Source organism: Podarcis muralis, chromosome 1, assembly GCF_964188315.1.
Source record: "Podarcis muralis chromosome 1, rPodMur119.hap1.1, whole genome shotgun sequence".
In the NCBI taxonomy this organism is placed as follows: Eukaryota; Metazoa; Chordata; class Lepidosauria; order Squamata; family Lacertidae; genus Podarcis; species Podarcis muralis.
Window position 1 is genome coordinate 77,607,977 of NC_135655.1, and position 16,279 is coordinate 77,624,255.

Here is a 16,279-nt window from a genome sequence, read left to right on the forward strand (position 1 = left end):
CAATTCATGTAGTTGGACTTCCAGGGATCCTTGTCTAAGGAGCCATTTCCCCATGCTCTGATCATGGGTACACAAACGCCAACACCAGCCCAGTAGACCAGGCACACTGGCTGCGGTGAGCCATTTCTCATCCAGGAATGTTCACCTATTGATGGTGCAACTTTACAAATCTTTTTATTTTTAAGAAAAGCTGCTTTGAGAGAGGGCAACTGAGGATAGAGAAGTGGCAGAGTAAAAAAAAAAAAGTGTTAAAATAAGAGCTTCTCTACACTATTTTATTACATCTGCCAGTAGCATTATTCCTCAACCCAACAAAGGTCTTTTAAGTACTATTTCAAATGCTTATCTCAATAAGTTTAATATGTTGAGTCCAGTCATAAAGTAAATGCTAGATTTTATTGTTTCTTGACAGTCTGGGATTATCTTTCCTTTTTTTAAAAAAAAACACCTTTAAAAATGAATAAATAATGCAAATCATAAAACAGGCAAACACTGTGACCACTTTACTTATTGTGTTTCCCATATTTTCTTCATTAATGTCATTCAACATTCACAATGTTCTTTTTTATTTTATTTTCTATTCAAGGCACGAAAGCATCTGTTTTGCACCCTGCAGAAATGCTTGCCACATAAAGCACACTGCATTTCAACACATCTGCTTTCAAAAGAGTCCATCAGAACATATGTGGCCTTAAACATCATTCAAATCACAATCCTATTCATGTCAGCTCAGAACCAAGCCCCACAGATTTCAATTTAAGGGTGCGCATAGGATTTCAGCCCGAGATATTTTTCTTTGAGAATCTTACAATCACTGAAGCAATGAACAAGTGGCTTGTTGGACAACGCCACTTGTGCTCCCTCTGCTGGGAAGTAGATATATAGAGGGGAGAGGAGAGGGTTTTTTTAAAAAAAAAAAACAAGAACAAAAACAAATCCTTTTCACAAATCAAGGTCTTATTTGCAAACTAAACAAAATCAGAAATGTAATTTCCAGTATATATGTGCTAGCTGGATGAACAAGCAACAGAATACTTGCTCCCAGAAAGGTAAGGAAATTGAATCTTGTCCAAAGGATGTATTTAACATACAGGTTGGCATTTCCCAGGTTGGCTAAAGGGCTGTTTCACAAATAACATTATCCAGATGTACACAAAGATGTCTTAAATGAATGCCTAAAAAAGTAAAGTGCACATAAATGTGGTCTGTACTCCCTTCTTCCTTTATGGGACTTCGAAGCTTTTGTGTGACATAATTTAACTAGGTGTAAATGAAGATAAAATGGATCTTCTTGGGGGGGGGGACCCAAGACACTAAAATCTGAATCATGTGCCTAGTAATTAGACAGTAAAGAGGATGAGAAAGAAATTTCTGACTCCACATGTCACACTGTGTGGCACTTGGTTACACCGAAATAGGTAACAGCAGCTTTAATTTACACAGAAATATTAATACCTTATGTGGAAGAGAAGGCAATGTAACCTCTATAGTCATGATGCAGTCTAGTACATTGCCAGACCAGATATAAGCAGCAATAGCCATCATTGCATACCTTCAAATAATTCTTCCTATTAAGGGACTTTCTTTCCATGGTTTCTAATGCTATCAGGCTTTTCCAGCCATTCAATATGCCTAGGCTTCTGGCTTACCACTTGACTAGTCCTCCCTTGTTCTCAAGTCCATTACCGCACACTGGTAGAGTCCCACTGGTGAGAGCTTTGCCCCATCCTGCATCAGTCCTGTCAATAGGAATAACATTAGCTGGTTCTTCCCCTTTCAAAATACCTTGACTTCACCAATCCACATCTTTGGGAATGTATGCAAAGTCTGGCCCAAACACATTATTTCCATTTCCATCTATCTTTAAAAAAAAAAAAAAAAAGCAATTTGATCATCTTCAATCAAGTATCAACATGCATAAGGTAAAGGTAAAGGTACCCCTGCCTGTACGGGCCATTCGTGTCCGACTCTAGGGTTGTGCGCCCATCTCACTCAAGAGGCCGGGGGCCAGCGCTGTCCGAAGACACTTCCGGGTCACGTGGCCAGCGTGACAAGCTGCATCTGGCGAGCCAGTGCAGCACACGGAAACACCGTTTACCTTCTCGCTACTAAGCGGTCCCTATTTATCTACTTGCACCCGGGGGTGCTTTCGAACTGCTAGGTTGGCAGGCGCTGGGACCGAGCAACGAGAGCGCACCCCTCCCCCCCCCCCGCGGGGATTCGAACCGCCGACCTGATGATTGGCAAGTCCTAGGCGCTGAGGTTTTACCCACAGCGCCACCCGCGTCCCATACAGACAAACAAAATGCATTTTCACATTCCCTTCATACACTTTTTAGTGGTACAATTGTTCATTCATTAGAAGTTGTTTGTTGAGGACCATACTGAATCATGCTGGATAGTTGCTCGCAAAGGAGCTCTCTCCGAAAGACTTTCTGCAACCGTGGCTGTATTTTGTCTAGCCCAGGGGTCAGCAAACTTTTTCAGCAGGGGGCCGATCCACCATCCCTCAGACCTTGTGGGGAGCCGGACTATATTTTGAAAAAGAAAAGAAAAGAGAACGGATTCCTATGCCCCACAAATAACCCAGAGGTGCATTTTAAATAAAAGCACACATTCTACTCATGTAAAAACATGCTGATTCCCGGACTGTCCATGGGCTGAATTTAGAAGGCGATTGGGCCGGATCCGGACCCTGGGCCTTAGTTTGCCTATCCATGGTCTAGCCCATTGTTGTTATAAAGCAAAAATGAAGAGCAACAAAACTATCCCATTGCCCTGTACCATGGAATAATCTAGTCTGCTGCACTAATTTCTCTGAGGATGCAAAACTCTCCTCGTTACACTGTCAATGGAGCGAGTGTTGCTGGGAGTGCCTTGCCTCTTGGAGGGTGGGAGTTAATATTTTCAATGCACACCAAACAATTAAACATTTTAGCTTTAAAAAAATAAGAACAAAGCTTTTACATCATTGCTTTGTCTTAGTGACACTAAGAGAGCTGTGGTGGGTTTATAAACTTGCATAGCATCTCTAGAGCACTTAAGCACTTCATACACGTTGGCAGTAATCCTGATAGCAACCCTGCAAGTCAGTATTCATTATCTACATGCTGCAAAGGAAGGACTGAGAAAGAGAGAGGCTTGTCGAAGGCCACCTTGTGAGCTCACAGCAAAGGCGAGCTTCAAACAGGGAAATTTGTGGCTTATAGCTCAGGCATCTAAAGGACCAGGGTGGCTAAGGGGGGAAAAAGAGGAGAGGGCTCTTGCATCTTGGGTAGCTGGCAAGAAAAGGAGAGGGGATTTCAGCAAGTGCAGCTTGGTCCTGCAATCTTACACCTGCTGAAATTTCCTCTTCTGTGTAATTATTAAAGGTACAGCCGCTGCCTCTTCATTTCTAACCTGGCCATCCAGGTGAAAGCATATTGCAAGGTAAAGCTGGGGCTCCCAATCCAGTGCTTACCTGGTAACATGAATGCAGAGGTGGAGGGAATATTTGCAGTGGAGGTTGTGGATTGAAGTGCTAACTCGTTTACCACTTCTCTCCTCCAAATCTCATACCTGAGCCATTTTTAGCACATTTCCACCCCCCAGAGCTGGACTTAAGAGACTGAGTGAGGGGTATCATCTCAAGGGTGGGGCAATATGCCGATGAGAATTGTGGCCTATAGAAGAGTTAAGGGTCTCCCATACTCCCGCCTAATAATTCCAACAAGACTTGTAAGTGGTAAGCTTTCCCAGTCTGCATGTGCATGTGAATTGTTTTTAACATGTTTTTATTGTTTTATCATTTGTTGTTGGCTGCTGTGGGCTCCTTTGGGAGGAAGGGTGGGATATAAATATAACAAACAAACATAATAATCCCTTCAAATGCAGCTCTCACACCTGTGCTACCTCAGCAAATGTGAATTTGGCTGTGTGCATTTACTTAAGTAATTCACTGTGGAACCCTTTGCTACTCAACTGCTACGTAACTGGGACTAGTACTTGGAGGAATTAAATTAATCTGAATTACAGTTTAGGAAGTGAACTCTGCAAATTACCGTTTGCAGAGAAATTTTTCGCTCTATAACACGCACCCGACCATAACACGCACATAGTTTTTAGAGGAGGAAAACAAGAAAAAAAATATTCTAAACGAAACTGTGGATGTATGATTTTTGTGGTTCATGCTGTGGCCACAGACATGTGATCTGACGGTGAGTTTGGGATAGCCCAATGCTAAAATCCTGAGGATCCATGTGGATCCATGCTTTGTAACCATGTTTTTGCACCACTGCGGCCCCAGGCAACAGTGGGTGCGTGATTCTTTTGGTGCAAGCTGTAGCTATGGACATGCTATGTGATCTGATGGTGAATTTGGGGTGACCCAGTGCAAAAATCCAGAGGATCCATGTGGATCCGTGCTTTGTAACCAGGCTCTCTGTCCCTCTCTTCTCCCCACTCAGTGGCTCTTCTCCCGCTTTGCTGTTTCAAAGCGAGCAAAGCGAGCCACGGAGGAGGGAAGGAAGGGGAACCATGGATCCTCTGCTCACGACTACAGCAGATCCCCCCACCATCCATAGGGATTCGCTCCATAACACGCACAGACATTTCCCCTTACTTTCTAGGAGAAAAAAGTGAGTGTTATGGAGCAAAAAATACGGTATTTTGTGCCAGGGCAATCAGCTAATTATCAAGTGGGCAACAGGGGCTTGGGCAGTGAGGACAAGCTGCCTGTGCGGAAGTCCTCACTCTTTCCTCTCTATGGTTGGGTATATGCCATACTTTTAAAGCATGCCCCCCCCCAAGAACCCTGGGAAACTGTAGTTTACCCCTCACAGTGCTACAATTCCCAGTGCCCTTCATGAACTACAGTTCCCAGAATTCAGTCTTGGGAGCAGGATATGCTTTAAACCTGTGTACACAGCCCAGAGCTCTCTTCTCAGTTTGAGTGCTGGCTGCAAGGAGTCCTATGAATGTGACCTTTCCTAACACAACTCAGCTCGGCTGGAAACTTCCCCCATGCACAACTTCCTGGCCATGTGCCACCATAACCCTGTTCAGGTCACTAGTTGAAATGGAAACACAACAAGCACATGTTTACCAATTTACGCATGGAGAAATCTCACCCCCCTCCTGTGTTAAAAGAGTATGTGGGCAGCCTTTTTTAAAAAATATGTAAACCAAGTGCATTTTTGCTATGCTAATTTTCTTTCAAACAGAGTTTCGCTAAAGATAGATGTCACATATTTAGAGCAGTGAGTCCCGTCTGGAACCAACCTCACTGCGTTCCTGGCCAATGTGCCTAGAAGAAGAAGAAGAGTTTGGATTTGATATCCTGCTTTATCACTACCTCAAAGCGGCTAACAATCTCCTTTCCCTTCCTCCCCCACAACAAACACTCTGTGAGGTGAGTGAGGCTGATAGACTTCAAAGAAGTGTGACTAGCCCAAGGTCACTCAGCAGCTGCATGTGGAGGAGCGGAGACGCGAACCCGGTTCCCCAGATTATGAGTCTATTGCTCTTAACCACTACACCACACTAGCCTACTTCTCAGTAGGGTTAAGCTCCAAAAAGTACCATTCTGCAAGCTTGAAGCAGAAGCAGGCAGTGCACAACCCTGCTTGGTTAGCCCCACTTGATGTCACCAGAAAACCTAGCCTTCGTGTCATTGGAGCAGTAATCATAGGCGCCAACTCTGAGGTGTTCTCAGCCCCAACAAAGTATGTTGGGATAGGGCTGAGCCCCCACCCCCAATCTTGGGGACCCAGGCCTCCTTGCAATGGCAGTGGACCTCATCATTCCTCAAGACCTCCTCCTGATGCGCATGATGTCACATGTGTTGTCACATGTGCGATGTCACATGATGAGGCCCTCCCCCCAATATTGGGCAGAACTGCCTCTAGCAGTAATGCATTTTGAGAAATAAATCTTTTTGTTTTGCTTAAAAGAGTTGACAAATGAATGGATAGATGTTCATGTGACACTTCAAACATTTTTAAAAGGCAGGCGGTCCACCTGAAGCGTGGGGGAAGAGTCCAGGTGGATGTCATAACCAGGGTGCAGGTGCATCTGTCATTTCATTTCTGAAATTAAGAGGAAGCCATGATTCACCCTAGGACTGAAAAATTCAATGTGAGCCATATTTTTATATAGCATCCATTTTTTATATATAACTCTGTTACAATTCCTGTGGAAAGCACACTCAGGAAATTCTGTTCTCTGTTACTTTGCTTTAGCTGCAGTTGTTCTTGGAGTGAAAATTGGGATGTACTTAATTTGTTGTCTTTGGTTCTTCCAGAGTCTAAAGAAAAGCTGAGATGAAATTTTGCACATATTTGAACGTTTGAAACTCATAACTTGTCTAGACAAGAGAGAAATACTATTGTCCAGCAGACGTTAATCAACAGGATTAGAAGGATTTGGAATGCCCTCCCCGCCAAGATATGTCTGGCCCCAACATTGCTTATTGTCAAGCTCTGGTTTCAGACGCACATCTTTGCCCAGGCTTTTTTGAAGGTGTTGATGCAGTGAGGCCAACTATTTGATTTCTCATCTGCTTTATCTTTATGATTGCCTTGGTTCAAGATGCTGCTCTAGTGTGTGCAGTGCTGGATTTATGTATAGGCTAAGTAGGCTGAAGCCTAGGGCCTCTAAATCTAGGGGGCCTCACCAGCCTGCCCGCTCCCCAGTGCCGCAGTCTCCACTCTCCCAAAATTGTAAACCCAAGACTTCATGAGAGGGCAGGACAACTTGGGCCTCTAAATCTAGGGGGCCTCACCAGCCTGCCTGCTCCCCAGTGCCGCAGTCTCCCCTCTCCCAAAATTGTAAACCCAAGGCTTCATGTAAGGGCAGGGCAACTCAGGCCCAGCAACCGTTAGACTCAGGGCTAGCCAGTGGGACCCAATTTGAAGCAGTGGGGCGCAACTTTTTTTTTTTTAAGGGCCCCAGTTTACAGCCGTAGTCTGCAAAATTTTATAGCTATAAATAAAATCCATCTAGATTGCCCTGGTGCAGGGGCCCAATTTGGCCAAATTGCTCCAGTTGCCTTTAGGTCAGCCCTGATGAGACTGTGCAGGGGTTGGACTGACAGGCCCTGCACCTTCTAGGTCCCTGGTGTCACCATTCAGAGTACAGTGGTACCTCGGGTTACATACGCTTCAGGTTGCATGCGCTTCAGGTTACATGCACTTCAGGTTACATACTCCACTAACCCAGAAATAGTACCTCGGGTTAAGAACTTTGCTTCAGGATGAGAACAGAAATCGTGCTCCGGCAGCGTGGCAGCAGCACGAGGCCCCATTAGCTAAAGTGGTGCTTCAGGTTAAGAACAGTTTCAGGTTAAGAACGGACCTCTGGAATGAATTAAGTACTTAACCCGAGGTACTACTGTACAGACTCAAGAACTTGTTATGGAAATAAAGGGGGGGCACATTTGAAATCAGTTTTGTCACCTCTTCTCCCCCAAACCCTGAGACAATGAGCCCAGCCACCTTTTATTCACAGTCGCATAAGCACTACACTACAGCATGTCCATAAACTTGTACATTCAACTGCTGAAATATATACCCAATATGTAGCAATGGCGATTATGTTACTGCTTTATGAATGAACACTGTGTTTTATGAATGGACTCTGTATTTTGTGCATTACCTAAGAGCCACCAATAGGGAGCTCTAGAATCTGACAGCTAACCAATCTGGTACTACCAAACAACGACCCCTATTGCTGAAAGCAGGTATTCAGCAGGGAATGCTTCAGCTCAGCCTTTGCACTGTTGACTGAACACCCCCTGCTGTGCAGATAATGCAGAAAGCTTGTAAATTGTATCCCTTCTGGCATCCTGGCCAACTCTATTATGCTGGTGTAAACCCTGGTGCACCAGAAGCACAGAATAGCAGCAAATAAAATCCGCTCATATGTCAGCAACTGATAAGACTTGTCAATCAAATTCCTAATTATAAAGCTCCAAAATACAGGCCAAAAGAGAGCAGGTCTGGGAAGAGCGAAGCATACAATGGGCACCACCAGTGAAATGCCCTGCTCCGTGTAACTCCTGCCCTGTCATTTGATAGAGTGCCCACTTGCCCTCCTTCTTGACATGGAATGCTCTCTATTGGAGTCTCCAGGTCCAGTGCAAAGACAATAAGAAGGGAGAGCAGGGACCTTGAAGTTCCCAACAGCTGTTAATCAAGCAAGCAAGCACCTTTGTCACAGTCAGAATGCCTATGTCCTGGCCAGGCCTGCACCCAATCTTGTTTTTGTACAATCTTGTTTGTCCTCAGTAACCAAAGTTATATTATCAACATATACAAGCAGAAAAGTTGTTTTCCTTCATTTGCAAGGAATCATACAAAACAAAGTGGCACTAATAAATAAAAGTTCCAGGGTGGCAACAGAAAGCAAACTAAAAATGCTTTTGCAGTTCATCAAAACTGTCCAGCAATATCAAGTTATAGGAAAACTGGTGCTATTAACAGCAATCCTTCTAGTTGGTTAATTGGTTTGGCAACTTCCATGCACATAATGTGTGATGCTAATTATTTTCCCCAAGAGTTAAATGATAACTCATCATAGGCAGCTACAGGAGAGCTATGAGATTCAGGTGAGGGTCAGATGCCCTGTCAATCCCAGCAGGTATATAAGAGGACGACAGGCCTGTGACCTGCCCATCATTCTCCTAAAGAGGAGAAGCCTAGCATGGAAGGCTTGTGCATAGTATGCAGATCTGAAAGGGCCACAAAGGGGAAACCACCAAAACGGTATTTAACAATAATATATTATGTCTTTTAGAGGAGAAATTGTGAATTGTATAATTTTTTATAGCTGTCATCATCCTTGGGTTCACTCAGTTTTCTTTATAACACTCTTCCATTTTCTTCTAGTTGTGAGGGTGGGGGAAGGGGAGGGGCCTCACAAGTGGAGTTGCCTAGGGCCTCTCTTCGTCTAAATCCAGCCCTGAGTGTGTGATGATTGAAAGCTTATTTTGGGATGTATACCCCCAGTTCCTTGTTTTCCCCCTACATATATAACAAAATTAATAAGCTGATGACAAATGCATGATAATCCATGAAAATAAAAGGTAGATAGCTCACCAGACACATGGGGAGAAGCAAGACTGATGGCTGAGCCCCCAGGATGAATGGAAGGTCTCTCCTCATCGTCATTTCAATTTCTTAGATATTTCTGGACTTTAACCACTAGGTGTCGTAGGTATTCAGCTCTCTACAAATCTCTTCCTTCTATTTTTAATGGCCCAACACCGCAAGGTAATTCCGTTTGCTTCCCAGTGTATGTTGTCTCTGCAAATGACATCCAAAAAAAAGAAAGCTACATGATTGAAATCTGTGCTCCACCCAACAAAGCCAATGTGAGCCTTATGAACACCCATTGGAATAAATCCCATTGAATCCCATCGGACATAAATCTGAGTATGCAAACATGCATATGGGTCCATTCTGGGCTCCTGCTTCAGCTTTTAACTGCCAAAGAGTTTGATTAATCACAGCATTGAAACAGGAGTGTCTAACCTAATATTGTAAGTTCACAGGGGCATGCAAGACTGCCCTAAGATATCTGGATTCAGTAAAAGTTTAGAATTTAAGCAAACTCCTAAATTCTTGGGTCTAGTGGGGGATGGAGTTTAAACCAGTTTTTCAATATCCAGGAAACCGCCTGGCAGACATCAAGTGGCTGAGTCATTGACATAGCAAAGACACAAGTCATGACCTATCAAAATAGTCTATCAGCAAAGCAAAGGCTATGGCAGCCACAAACTGAGGATAGTAAGACAGAAGACCAGCACTTTTTACTATGCAGAACTGGCAAAGTCAACAACCAAAATAAGAGAACTTAATATTGAAGGTTTTGTGGAAGAATGGAAGCCTTTTTCTGACAATTTAAAGAAATATTATTATATGATGATACACAAACAAGATTTGAACTATGAGCCACAGAAGAATTTAAAGATTATAGTAGTGTTGTTAAGATGTAAGAGATAGAAGACAGGATGCAACAGAGGGAGAGAAATTGAAACACCATGGGAAAGGGGGTGGGAAGTCAGCCAAAATAACAAAGAAAAAATGTTTTACTATGTATTGAAACGTATGTGTTAAATTTTTGGAAAACTTGATAAAAAGTATGATAAAAAAGATCAGCAGTTTTGGATTAGAATTATGTAAGTGAACAGGGGAGAAAGTGTCAATTTGGGAAGCGGTTTGGCAAGCCAGAGAAGGAGGGGTGTGTGTGTGTGTGTGTGTGTGTGTGTGTGTGTGTGTTGGTGGGTAGAAACAAGAAGGGTTTAAGATTTCAGTTTTTGATGATAAAAGCTGGGAGGAGTTCGTTTTCACTGTGTTACTGGGGAGAAGGGAGGCAAAGCTCAACTGCCTCTGTGCACTTTCAGCAATTGAGTACATTTAGAGATCTGACACCATGGGCAGTTGCCTAGTTTGCACCTATTGTTGAATCAGTTCCAGTCACTCCTGTAAATAAGGGTGTGGGGAGTAGGGTTGCCCGATAAAAAAAGAACAGGGCTCCTGCAGCTTTAATAGTTATGCAGCAGAGGGGATTTCAGCAAGTGCAACTTCTTGTACAGCTGTTGACATTTTCTCTTCTGCACTATTGTTAAATGTGCAGGGGGCCTGTAGACTTTTTCACCTGCCCTCTTGGAGTCAGTGAATAAGGGAAACCAACCACTCTGCTAAGCAGAGAGGGAAAAGAACTACCGCTCCCTGGATTGTGATTGTTCTGCTTTGGTTTCTTGCTCTCTCTTACTCATGCAAGAGGAAGTTGATTTGGTGCCAAAAGTGGCATCAACTTGTATTCTCACCCACACTCTACCACTGAGCAAGGACTGTGCTCTGATAAACATTGTTGTAGACACAACAGGCATCGGATATCCCTCCAGTGCAATGTTTGCCAGGTTAAAATTCAAAGGGTATCCAGGCCGCAAATAAATATGTGCCCTCAGATTTATTTTAAACTTTGTGCCTTATAAATGCAGGTTTCCAAATATGGCACAATATCCTGACCAGATTTAACAGGTAGGCAAGCTGCTGGAAGGTAGATACAGAAATATAGAGATCATTATCCCAGCTAGTATCCATATAGGATTTGAATTGATTTACTGTATTTTTTGCTCTATAAGACTCACTTTTTCCCTCCTAAAAAGTAAGGGGAAATGTGTGTGCGTCTTATGGAGCAAATGCAGACTGCACAGCTATCACAGAAGCCAGAACAGCAAGAGGGATTGCTGCTTTCACTGCACAGCGATCCCTCTTGCTCTTCTGGCTTCTGGGATTCAGAATATTTTTTTTCTTGTTTTCCTCCTCCAAAAACTAGGTGCATCTTGTGGTCTGGTGCATCCTATAGAGCGAAAAATACGGTAATATATGTGCTGTTGTTAACACTCGTGTGTGTGTGTGTGTGTGTGTGTGTTGTAAATGATTGTTTTTTTCTTTAAATTTATATATGCAGTTGTTTCAAACACACACACACACACACACACACACAGCCACACAGCTGTTTTGTATATGTTTTTATTATATTTTAAATTGCTTCAGGATGCTTGATGGGAAGTGATTAATAAACAAAATAATAAACAATAATAATCACGCTGGCCCCCTTTGAATACTAGGGTAGGCATATGGTTGAAGAGGAGACACACATGGCTTCCAAACAGCATTGTAAAAGTAGATCAAACAGCATTAAATGGCATGTGGCATTGGTGCAGATATTTGTGTGTGTACCAAATTCTTTAAATGGTTTAGATGAGTATTGGCTGGACCAGTATGGCATGTGCTGGTAGAGGTCAACTTCCAAAGCACATTGAAAAATGAACAGAACCAAAAGCATTAGATGGAGGGAAGACATTTGGGTTTCATGCAACCAATTAGTACAACCTGCCCTCGCCCTGCCAGTATCGTCATGGACCATTCCTGATTCATGGGGAATAAAAGGCTGATTCACAGGACCACACAACAGCTGCTAGAAATGCTGTCTTATCTGGTTCTCTGCCCAGTACTGAGATGGAGCTGAACATGTGCTGGTGCCACCACAAAAAAGGATCAGGCCTTATGTATGCCACCACCACCTGTACTAAATATAGGTTATTGGCAGTGTGCTCTGAGCACAGACTTGTGCATAATGGCAACTACATACTGCTGCCTCATGACAGGCAAGGAGTTACTTAATTCTGAAATTCTGTGTGGTCTTCATGTCACAGAGCTACACTCAACAAACAATCTAAGCCAGGGCTGGGGAACCTGCAAGCCTCTGTAAGTTGCTGTTGGACTCCACCTCCCATCAATCCCAGGTTCCTCACCTCTGATCTAAGCTCTGTGGTGAGGGTACCTGTGGAAGGCACTTGCCTGCAATCGCTTGCTGGTCACATGAACACTGAGCAATTTTGAGGTATACGCTTTAAAAATACAATGAGTGCAGAAGACATGAGCCTTGTTCCACATGCAGTCTGGCAATTCTGTGTCCAGACCCAGCTTTTGGATCTCACCCTCACCTGATACATAGTGAGTGGTATGGCAAAATGGATTCACTCTTGCCTTGTGATCAAGAATAATTACTGCTTCATCCATCACAGCACTGCAATGGTGAGAGAAGCTGGCTGTGCCAAAAAAATTTATCTTTCTATTGGCACAGAAGCCTTGCCCCTTAATGAATCTGGCAACCCTATCCAAAGGAAAAGGATTCATAAATACTGCTTCCTAGCATAACACAGAGCTCAGAGTTCCGGAGTGCCATTCCCACATTTTTCCTTACAGAGACTTTGCATTTTTAACAGCTGCATCACACACACACACACACACACACACACACACACACACACACACAACAGCTGCATGGCACACAGAAATCCAGTAGGTTTAGCTTTCTCCATCCCTCTATGGATGGATAACTTGCAGGAATGAAATCAGGCTCGAGGGCAACTGTTAAAGGTACATAGCCTGTGTCACGAGAGCAGGTAGAAAGCAACCTTTTCCAGAACAGGAAGATGGAAACTGAAACATGTAAAGGCAAGAGGAGGAGCTGAATCCAAATCAGCGTCACTTTCTTGCCTTAGGACATAGCCTTGTCTAGAAGACACAGTACAAAACAGAGCTAACATCTGGACACAGTGCCTGCACCAATGATGGGCAAGGCAAGAAAATGAGGGATCACTTACCCCATATTGTGATATTACTGTGTGTTTCTCCACCATTAGTTGATGGGGGAAAAGAATGAGATGCTGCTGTCTGGCAGGGGAAGTGACCCTTCGTCGTTTTTGGGCAGTACGTATTGCTGCTCTTATATGGAGTGGCATTTGGTGTCTGTGTTGAAATAACTAGGGAGATGGTTGTGGTTTTGTATTTTATATATTTGTCTGGTTTAAAGCACCATTACCCATGCTGAGCCTTAGGCAGGAAACAAACGTAAGTAAAATGAAATCTTAATTAAAACAGCCACAACTACAAATTAGAGCTAAGCACCATTTCTGAAGAGGCAGGCAGATGGTTTGTTTGTTTTCCTTTGGAAGGGAAGGTGCGGAAGAGCAGGTCTTGTAGTGGTTTTCACGCAACTTGATGCTTTCATTTCTGATGTGACACAAAGGCTGCATGCCGTTTCCCTATGACCCTGCGTGTCTCTTTGCACCCTCACATCAGAACTTTTTAATAGTGTGGATTACTGAAACATTTTTTGTTTGAATACATTCTTTGAGTGCCCCATTTGCATGCAGGCATTGGTTTTAATACAAAAAAAAGGGGGAAAAAAGAATGAATGAATGAATGAATGAATGAATGAATGAATGAAAAAAAGCCTACTCTTGATCAGTCTTAAATTTTGATTCCCAAAACCCTTGCTTGGAAGTTAAATTCAATTAAAGCTTAATGTTGTCAACAGCATCATTTGCTCATTTGTCACCATTGTACCCATTTATTTCCTCCAGCATGCACAGGATTCTCTCAGGTTTTAACCTTAGAACAACCAATGTCGTGTATTAGAGCCAAGAGAGATAACCTGGCTCAAGGTCACCTGGTGAGATTCATGCCAGGGGTCCCCAAACTAAGGTCCTTGGGCTGGATAAGGCCCGAGAGACTTGTTTATCCGGCCCGCGGCAACCCCCGCTGCCTGCTGCCGCCGCCCACTCTTACCGGCACTGCGGTGTGCAGCTGTCCACTTCCGGGTCAGAGGAGCACCAGAAATAGCTTGTGCGCATGTGCAAGCATTATTTGCGCGTGCGCAAGCGTTATTTGTGCACGTGTGTTATTTTCGGTGCACATCCAGGTTGGAGGAGGCCTGTGCACATGCACACAAGCTATTTCCGGTGCTCTTCTGACATGGAAGTGCGCCCGAAATAGCGTATGAGCACGCACTCCCCCGCCCTCCGGCCCGCCACGCGATAGGTGCTGGAGACACCGGCCCGAGACGCGGAAGTTTGCTGACCCCTGGTTCAAACCCTTGAACAGCTCCAGGTGAAATGTTGACCTCTCTAGCAACTAACTGCCCTGCTGTGGTTTGCAATGGCAACCCTGGCCTTAATTAAGTCGAAGTCTTAAACACTTTGCATCCTGGCAGCCAAGCATTTTCCTTTTGCTAAGCTGGCCAGAGGAGCAAGACATTTCCATAGGACACCACAAAGAAAGAAAGCTTAAACAAACAGTTAAGGCAAAGGGCAGCAATGGTTTTATTCATATAGCTTTGCATTATTCTATTGGATTTGATATGTTGCTCAACAGGCATTCGGCCACATCTTTTCAGGCATGCAGGGCAGCTAGTACCTCTTGCAAGCTGCTGGAGGAGGGCCGCTGTCTGAAGGAATTAAGTTCTATAGTCAGCCTCAAGGTTCAACAAGGTTCAAAAGAACACACACACACACACACACACACACACACACAAGCATAGTATGCCCTAGTTAATTTCACAATGACGCCTTTAAGTCCTGTAGTTTGGATTTTCCACATCTGGGCAAATCATTTGTTTTGGGCTTATTTTTAAAGGCTATTTGAGCAGGACAAGAAGAGCACAACCTGAACAGTACTCTTCTCAGCCCAGGGAAGGGAGGATGGCAAGAAAGTTGGAAATACTTTGTTTACTGCTAAATGTGGCTCCCTCACCCCCCCAAAAAAACCTCATGGGTCACACAGAGGTGTGGCATTATGATGTGTAAACCTGTCACTTGCGATATTTGCCTGGTAAATTTATTACTGGAATTTCAGGCGGTGAGCAAATGAAATGGGAACATCAACAGAAGGTTTTTGTTGTTAAGGTTTAAATGCTCCATCTATCTCCCATACACATCCATTTACTACAGTTCAAATATACCTGGTCTCCTGCCAATGGAGGTTCCCTGCCCAGCATGGCATGTTGCCCAGGCAGCCTGTGATCTCCACACAACTTGTAGCATGATGTCAGTGAGAGGTTTCTCCTGCTCTCTGTGAAACTATTGCCGTGCCACGTTTCTGACTACTTTGAAAAGCTTCCCTCCTCTAAGTTCAGCAGCATTAACGTGAAAATGGAATAAACTACAGTCTGAATGCAGCCAAAGTGAAGTCTCCACTCACCCATTGTAAACAGTCAAGGGGCCAAAAAGAAAAAGAAATGAAGAACAAAACCTAAAACGAACCTACCGTCTACCACCATTCCTTCCTGTCTTTTTCTGTTCAATGGTTCACTTTAGATTGGAAACAATCCTTTGCTCACCTTCTGGAGTGTGTTTTCACTGGCCAATTTCAGAGGTCTGTTAGGGAAGGGGAAGGAGATTTTGTGAGGTGCACTCCTGGCAAAATCGTTCCTCTCCTTTACCTTACTTTGATTGTGATCTGAGCTAAGGGGGCTGGGTCGAGGCAGGAGGGATGGAGTGGTCTTTCAGCGGCAGCTGCTTGCTTTGTCTCACAGGATGTAATGCCAGTTTAGATTATCTTGCAAAGCATCCAAGAATTTTTCCTGTCACCACTTGGGGGCAGGGAAGTGAATAAGTAATCAGACCAGATGCACGGTGGTGCTTTGAAATAAACGACAAAGGGGTCTTGTTCTCCCATCCTCCCTGCTTTGTTCTGCTTCTGGGGTAGGAAGCTTGTGGCTTCTGAGTTATTATTTCTAGATGTTGGCACAAGACTGTAACATAAGTCAACCTAAGGCCTGTTTGGGCAGGAAGGATATGATCATTTATTTTGTAGTATCTTTATTGGATTGTCTGAGAACGGTAATTTAGTTGCAGGGGAAATGCCTTTGCCAAGCTGATCAATACATATAACAGTACAGATAACTAACAATATTAAGATAGTTCAGAAGATAATCAGCTCATTCA

At 43.8% G+C, this 16,279-nt stretch overlaps 1 long non-coding RNA gene across 2 annotated transcripts in view; it reads right to left on the reverse strand.

Moving 5' to 3' along the window:
• LOC114599937 (uncharacterized) overlaps positions 1–15,923 on the reverse strand; it is a 30,467-nt gene extending 14,544 nt beyond the window's left edge. Inside the window, exons 1-2 of one of the 2 annotated variants that reach the window (XR_003707389.2) lie at positions 15,600–15,923; positions 1,650–1,739 (exon numbers count right to left, since the gene is read on the reverse strand). This is a non-coding gene — a long non-coding RNA (uncharacterized LOC114599937). The remainder of the gene's footprint in view (positions 1–1,649; positions 1,740–15,599) is intronic. The other variant, XR_003707390.2, reaches the window with a different exon arrangement.
• Positions 15,924–16,279: the final 356 nt, after the last annotated feature.